An 8,249-nucleotide genomic window follows, 5' to 3' on the forward strand; every position below is an offset into this window, starting at 1 on the left:
ACGGGAGGGCAACTGGACGGAGCCGAGTTCCCGGGGAGTTACTTCGGAAAGTGCTGCAAATCGGAGTGTAAAGGGCAAAAGCAGTTACAAGAGGCTGAGGCTTCGGAAGCGGCGCGTAAGCCCCTAAGTAAGCTATTCTAATTATAGCAAACAGTTAGGATTAAGGAGGAGGGAGAAAAAATCAGTTATTTACCAACCGCCTTACAGTTGGCCTCCCCGGCAAGTCCTCTCGGGCGAAAGAGTTAACCGGAGCAGCCGGCTCTCCCCGACGGCTCCGGGCTCTCCCTCGCTCCCTCCGCCGCCGGGGCGCACGCAGCGCCGGGGATCGAGGGGAAGAGCGGGGCCCCGGGACAAGGGAGGACCCCTCGGCGCTCCAGAAGGGCACGGCCAAAGGCCCCCTCCTTAGAGGCAGCAGCTTACCTTCAAGCGCAGGAAAACCTCGCCGTGCGTCTGCAGGCTGCGGGGAGCCGTCCGCTGCCGTCGGCCGAGAGCCGGTGTCCCCGCGGAGGCTCCGCCAGGCGCGGAACGGGGCGCTCGGTGCTGCGCCCGCAGAGGGGCGATGCGCCCGCCAGGGCCATGCGCTTCGCTTATATAGTGCGCACCGGCGTGCTCATCCGAGTACTATCGACTTTAGGTGGGTGGCAGCCGGCGGAGACACCTCTGGTAATCACTCTTGGGCTCGGAGAAAGTCTCCTCTGACAAACTTCCTCCTCCCCGTTTGTCCCCCGGTGGATGGCAACTGCACGCTGAGTCTGAAGCGGCTCTGATCTGTTGGTGAAATTAGATTTCCCCGAAGACCGGGAAACGCTTACTAATAAAGCTGCCGGCTCAAGAGATTAAAATGTGCTTTAACTTAGGGGGATTCCCTTGGGAATAGAGCAGGAGGACTATTTTTTACCTTCTTCTTACCAAAGAAGCCTCGAGCGAAGTCTGTATGAATTTGGGTTTTGACGGGAAGTGGTGCTCTGCCTTTGGTGGGTGAACTCACATACGAGGGACCCTGTAAAACTTTGCCAAACAGCTTCTTTCATTTTTAACAACGAGACTTAATGAAAAGGTAGCACTGGAGGATGTTGACCTGATGAGAGCATTAATCACACAGGATGAAAAACTTGCCTCCTAGAACCGTAGAAATGTGTGAAAACAGTTGGTGGAGATCTCTTCTGTCAGAGAGCAGTGCATACAGGTGGTATGGGAGTAGACTGAAAAGCAACGCAAATGTTAAGACTGTGCACATTATAACAGAATTTGCAAGTAGAACACTTTGTCAGAAAGTACCACTGCGATATTTCGTTAATAAGAGTGGGAAGAAAATAAAAAGCATTTGAAGTATCCTTGAATATAAGATTTTAGATTTGGACGACGTATCTCTACAAACTTTGCCTCTTCTGTAAAACTCCGTCGTTCCTGCCCTTCTCTGGCTCTCTGAGGCAGAGCACTCATGGGGCTGCATCTCACAGGGGCTGTGTCAGCACTGGTGATGGGGAGACAGCTTCTCCTCCACCTCCTCCAGACCTTGTGCCATCCTTTGGTCGGGGCAATACGACAGAGACTGGAGCTCAAACTAAACTATTGAAAGGTTACAAAGGGTTTTACCCCCCCCTTTTTTTTTTTTTTTTTTTTTTTTTAATAGAGGCCAGTGTATTGTTCTGAATGAGATGGTCTGGCCTGTGGATTCCCAGGGTAACAGAAGAGACGTGGCAATCTCTTTCTCACTGCATGATTTACTGCTTCTACCTCTTTATTGGGGGCATATAAGGAATTTTCTCTGGTCAAAGTGTCAGGTTAAGTGAAGAGAAAAAAAGAGAGCTGTTACAGAACGAGAAATAAAGCAGTATGTTTATTTACCAGCTCCAAAACAAATCCATAAGCTTCCCTACACTTTTTTGTTTGTTTCTATTTCATTTTCAGAGACATATATTGCCACTGCAGAGTGGGACTGGTTTGATTTGAGCTCTCCTATGCACCTTCATAATTGATAATCATGGATTAGGTTAACATCTTCTAGCCTTGGAAGCAAGTCACATGGAATCACAGAATCATTAAGGTTGGAAAAGACCTCTAAGATCATCTAGTCCAACCATCCACCTACTACCAATAATGCCCATGTCCCTCAACGCCACATCTACATGTCCCTTCAGCACCTCCAGGGACAGTGACTCTACCACCTCCCTTGGCACCCTCTTCCAACGCTGAACCACTCTTTTGGAGAATAAATTCTTCCCAGCATCAAATCTGAACCTGCTCTGGCACAACCTGTGGCCATTCCCTCTCGTCCTCTTGCTGTTACCTGTGAGAAGGAGAAATCTACATGGCACTGTCAAGACAGAAGAATGTTTTTCTCATTGAAAAAAAGAGTATTTATTGGATGAATGTTCAAGGCAAATAGCATGATACTCAAAGGAACTAAAAGCAGTGTTGCAGTAGGCAAGCAAATAGCCCGTTGTCTCTCCCACATGTCCCCAAAAGTCTGCAAGCTGTAGTAGGTGGCTACGCACTTGCAATGAACAACATCCTGAAACTGCTCATTTGGGAAAGTTTATGAGTTCCTGGACAAATATTGCCAAATATCACCTACACTCAGTGGGTTTTTAATATGCAACACTGTTAGTGCAATTTTTTAAATTATATCATGAAGATCTCAGGTTTTAAAGCTCCACACCAGAGCCCAACTAGGCCCTTCGCCACTGTGAGCCAACTGGCTTTAGCCTCCTCCTTTATCTGCACTGTCACTTGCTTCCCTCCTTTGGAAGAGCTGTATAATTCTTTCTTTGGATTGACATTGTGCCCATCCAGAGGGCAAAAACTGTTTTTTCATTACTGTTTTAAACCAAACTGAAAAGATTGGTGCTTCATTTATTACCAGGACTTTTTTTCTCTCTTTTTTTTTTTTTAATGTTACCCTTTGTGTGTTTCCAAACTAGATAATCAAGAGGTCCAGTAAAACAAGAGAGTGGGTGTCCTTGAAGGGGTGTCTGAAGGCAGATCTATCAGGCCCTACTGTTACTGCAGTCAGTCCTATTCACTGCTGCAGGAGTTGGATCAGAGCTTAAAATGAAAAGAGCCAATTAGAGCCAGATCACATCTAAATCACAAGTTTTAAGTAGCTTTTTCGAATTCTTTTTATGTCCAAGAGCCTTAAAGACTTACTAAAAACAACAACAAAGCTCCAAAAACCTGTCTCTTTTCAAATCGTTTAGATACCTGAATTCTTCAGAGACTATTTGAAACAACGGCAGCCAGAGAGCAACAGGAAGAAGATGTCTCCTTTACTAATCCCGGGCAATTCTGTAAGATTGAAAACCCATTTTCAGGTCACAGTCACTTTGGCCCTTTTTGTTCCTAGCCCCACCATGCCTCCTCCTCATTACATGGTGAAAGAACCCCAGCGTGAAGTTTACATCAAAGAGAGCTTCTTAAGGCTGCACTCAGCCTCTGGTTTGGAAACTGAAAACATATTCAGAATGAACTTAAGTCTGGTTATTTGCTTCTATTAGCCAGTGGATTTAAACATGTGAATCACATTACTTTTTTCCCCCGTGACATGTTCTTTTTATTTTCTGTTTTTTTTTTCTTAGCCACAAGTCTATCTTTGATTGAAGCTAAAAGCAAACTAGTTAAATCAAAGAATCATAGGGCTGACAGGGACTTGGAGAGATGATTTACTGCTTTCCGTTGCCCAAGGTAGCACCAACTGTACCTGTGTCACCAGAGCTCAGTAAGAAACCTGACCTTTATTTTTCCCATCAATCTTAATGCTTCAACCCCAGTCCATTAAAAGAAATGTTGGTAAACATTGGTTTAGTCATTTTTTATCTCAGGATTTATACTGAAATATAAAAATTATCTAAATATACTCCCAAAGCACACACTCAAATAAAAGACAGGCTAAAGAAAGATTTAAAATCTAGCCGTCTTACTGTTTCTAAATAAATCTGTCAGCCAAAGATTTCCGTGGCCACTAAAGTAAATCAAGAAGAAAAACAGAGAGAAAACCTGGTTCTGTTGAAGTCCATGGGAATTTTTCTGTTGACTTTGTTAAGCTGGGATTTAATGCAGGGTTGTTACTAAAGGTGAGATTAAGGAGTGAAAAATGACCACAAAAATATGAATGTATTAGCCAAGAGAGTAATTTATAGATGTCTGCTGTAATTTCTGATAAATAACAGAGCATTCTGTCTGTTTTGTAGATCACACAATTTCCTTAAAATCAGAGGTTTTAAACAGCCATATATATGTGCCTGTTGAGGCTGATATAAACACACTTGGTCCTGTCTCCGTATAGAGGACTTGATCAAACTATCTCTTGTGTATTTTTTGCCATCCTTTATTTCTATGAGTCTACAGAATTTTATTTTATTTTTTTTTTTTTTTGTATTTCTGCAAGCAGCTTTTAAGCCACAGGACATGCTAATGAACTGTCTGACAGTGAAAGGCCATACTGCTGAAGAAGTGAAATAGTATTGCTAAAAGAGGTATGAGAAGCAGTGTCACATATATATAGCATACCTTAAAACTTACTTAATCTCTTAACTTCATGAAAAAAAGTATTGTTCAGCATTTTGTTTTAGAAATAGAAGAGAATTGCAGTATATTCTTACTGAATTTTACTTTGTGTATCAGTTCCGTTGTAGTGGAAGTTAAGCTGTAAGTGTAAAAATCAATATTGTAGTTTTTCCAAATCAAATACAGCAGACCAATGTTACTATTATAAACATATCTAAACATTTTTGACTACAGAGTTATAATGATCTTTACAGGCTTTTTCATTAATGAATTCTATCCTGAGGCTGTCTTCATCTGGAGGGGTTTTGCCTATGCAACCAAGAAGTCATAAGGGGTCATTTTTGGAGGACCTTTGGCTCCATTGTGCTCTGCCTAGGCAACAATGGAACACTGTGGAGGGGAGTGCACAGTGCAGTGCTAGCTCTATCTCTTGTGCCCACCACACACAGCTGAACTGAGACCCACGCCTATTACATGGTACGTGAATATGTGTCACTTGGTGAGTAAAACAAAGTGGTTGCTGACAATAGTATTTCAACTTACCTGCAAGTGTGTGTACCTCTGAAGACACCATTTTTGTTATTAAGCAAACATGCATGTTTTCGTCATTAATTATTGAACTTGAGCTTCTGTTATTTAATAAGATATTTATAATTTAATAATACTTAATAATTTGACACATTCACTGCAGAAGAAATACCCAGAGTACTTGCGTGATGCTGACAAATTTTGTAATTTACATCTCAAAAAGCTCAGGAAAAGAAAATATAAAATAATTTGCTATAAGTTTATTTGGTGAATTTGAGACCGCTCATTTAAATGACTGAAATGTGTCTTCAAGGTGAAAATCAACTTTTCTATGCTATGTTTCAAACTGTAACATCATTCAAAACGAAACTTAAACTATGGCAAGCTCAAGTTATGGCAAATAATTTTATGCATTTTGATATGTTGGCTAAGCACAGTCCTGTGAACAGCAAAAAATATGCATCCTTGCCATAGAATCACAGAATGGCCTGGGTTGAAAACAACCTCAGATATCATCTAGTTTCAACCTCCCTGCTGTGTGCAGGGTCACCTTCTATTTTGATAAAGGATTTGAGAATAGGTTTAAAGATTTTCTGAAAAAATAATCAATTTTTGGCATATTTGCGACTCCATTTTCAGTTGACATAAATACATTTTCAAACAACTGTTTTCAAGGATGAAGCACAGGAGGAGTAAAATTTCATCAAAAATTTCTTATGAGCACCTTGAGAGCTCACTACGAATTGCATCCACTTCCATCGAACAAGACATTGACACATTCAGTTTACAAACACAGGGTCAAATATTCCACTAGTGTTATGTTTTTGTTGCCCTCTTTTTTTTTGTTTTAATAAAAAAAAATAGAAAAAACAAAAACGAGAAGTTTTGTTACTACTTACATACTTACAACATTGTCTATTGAATATGCAGTCCAAGACAATTCTTCACTCAGTGCAGCCCAGACAAGCCAAAAGTTGGACACCCATGGTCTTTATGTTACTTCACAAAAAATCTAGCCCAAATAGTTTATCCTACAGTCCAAATACAGAGTCATTTTTAGAGCTTAGCAGGAAGGGCAATAACATGCAGAAAACCTTACAATCAACTCCTGGAGACTCTGGTTTAGAAAAAGTATCTAATTTTCTCTCTCAATGAGAAGCTTTAATCAGAGAAACCTGGATTTAAGGATCTTTGGAGGCAGTAGTTCAGTGGCAGCCTTCACTGCAGATGGAGGAAGAGTCACTGCAGGCATGCTGCATCAGGGTGGCATTAGAGGATAGAGCTTACCAATGTGCTCTGCCAAGGTAATCATTTTTAAGAGAAAGAACATTTTGATAGGAATGTCCTGTCAGGAGTAACACACATTGGTGAAAGAGGAGTCTTGAAAAGTTTAAAAAAAAAAACAACCCCAAATGAGAAAGCCAGATAGGTCAAGTTCTGACTGACCCAAGAAACCAGAATCAAAGGCACAGACAGGGCAGCCTTGCTTATGAGTGTCAGAACACTTCTGCCTCCCAGGCTTAGAGGAAAAATTTCATGATGACTCTAGCCCTGGTGACTGATTTATATCTCACTGAGAGTGTGATTGAGATACACTAGCTGAGCAGCTGAGAATGTAATGACTTCCTAATGGATGTTTTTGACACCCTCTTTCCAGCTGTGAAAGTCTCTGGTGATTCAAAGGAAAGGAAAAAAAAAGTCTCTTCCTCCTCTCCCATTCCTGAGGCAAACAGGGCATCTAAGGAATGCCTAGGAATGGTCCCAGTTTTCATCATGTGACTACTGAAAATATGAGGTTAAAGCAACAGAAATTGAATAGGTGAGCAGTGATCCTGTGGCTTCCAAATTCCCTTTGATATATCCAGTGATTATTTCTAACAGACTAGTTCTAGGCGCAGCAGCTCACAGAAGCAGTCAGACCAATTAATTTATCTTGCTTTTTTTTTTTTAAAACTTTCCTATGAATTCTTCAAAATGAAAACAACAAGTGTAGGGGAATAGCTGACAGTAGATTTTGCCTGTTTTTTAAGATGGCCATTCTTTGATAAGAATTAATTTTTAGAAGTCCTGTAGCCAATGACAGAGAAAATCACTTTATAACAAATCATAGCAATGTCTTTGGGCCTTACAAAAAAAAGAAAGAAGTAAGCTGTTCAAATTGTTGCCACCAGATTTGAAATTCGTTTATAGATCTTGTCATATTCTTCAACTTAACTGAGGCTTTTGATGATGGTGAGTGGCACAGGTAAATTACATATTATGTAACATAAATACATTTTATTTTGCTTTTTGTTCTCTTGTATAGGAAGACTGAATTGCTGAGGAACCCAGCTCCAATACTGTACCAAAAAAGACACAGATCTTCCTAAGTGTTTCCAGTCATACCTCTTTCTGTCCTCTTTTCTTATTCTTTCTCTATCATGGTTGACCTAAATTTAAAATATTTACTTTACTTCTTCCTTCAGCAGCCTCAGTTTCTCATTGGTATATGTTATTTGATCCTGCCCTTCTGCCATCCTTGTCCTACACTGTTCTTCTACTTTTCATTTAAAATGACACATGACACTACAGCTGAAATATCAAAGATTTCACTCAAAGTTTTTTTACACATCCTTTGTATTTTTAACAAACAGAAAGCTATATACAAAGTTCTTTGTTACCAAGGAAAAGAAAAAAGCATACTAAACACACACAAAATTCCTGCTTAGCATTTGTGATTTGGTACCTCAGCTATGACAATTTAATAACTGAGTTAAGTAATACTTATATTTTTTAAGTTTTAATCTTCATAGTGGTAATTTTTTTATAACTGGTGGTTACATTTTTTTTTTCATTTTTCCTTTTTTTTTTTTTTTTTTTCCAAATTGACTTGAACATTTTTAAGGGAATAAAGATTGACTGACAGAAAATCAAGCTGTCTTAATTACATGGTGTGTCGTCACTGGAGATTTATTTTCAGTTCAGTTGAAAGCAATATTGAAGCTGTAAGTTGTGCTGAGGCTGTAAATTCCTTACTCTGAATTATTACGTCTTTTGCCACATATCCTTGTAGTGTGACCCTATGGTAGCAAAGCAGTGCCTATCTTATAACTTCTACTGCATCCCTCTTTGTGCACCACTGAAGAGGCTCTTCAGTTCAGGTAATCCAAGGTAACCAACTTTACATCAACATCAGCACTTTATATCAGAAAAGGAAACTCTGCTGATAGAGAACT

General features: G+C 40.2%; 1 long non-coding RNA gene across 5 annotated transcripts in view; it reads left to right on the plus strand.

The window, feature by feature from the left end:
- LOC110395088 overlaps nucleotides 4,879–8,249 on the plus strand; it is a 17,775-nt gene continuing 14,404 nt past the window's right edge. Inside the window, exons 1-2 of one of the 5 annotated variants that reach the window (XR_002436149.1) lie at nucleotides 4,883–4,983; nucleotides 6,692–6,853. This is a non-coding gene — a long non-coding RNA (uncharacterized LOC110395088). Of the gene's footprint in view, nucleotides 5,006–6,691; nucleotides 6,854–8,249 lie in introns of all 5 variants that reach the window. The other 4 variants (XR_002436148.1, XR_002436150.1, XR_002436152.1 and 1 more) reach the window with 4 other exon arrangements.

Source organism: Numida meleagris, chromosome 2 (assembly GCF_002078875.1).
Source record: "Numida meleagris isolate 19003 breed g44 Domestic line chromosome 2, NumMel1.0, whole genome shotgun sequence".
In the NCBI taxonomy this organism is placed as follows: Eukaryota; Metazoa; Chordata; class Aves; order Galliformes; family Numididae; genus Numida; species Numida meleagris.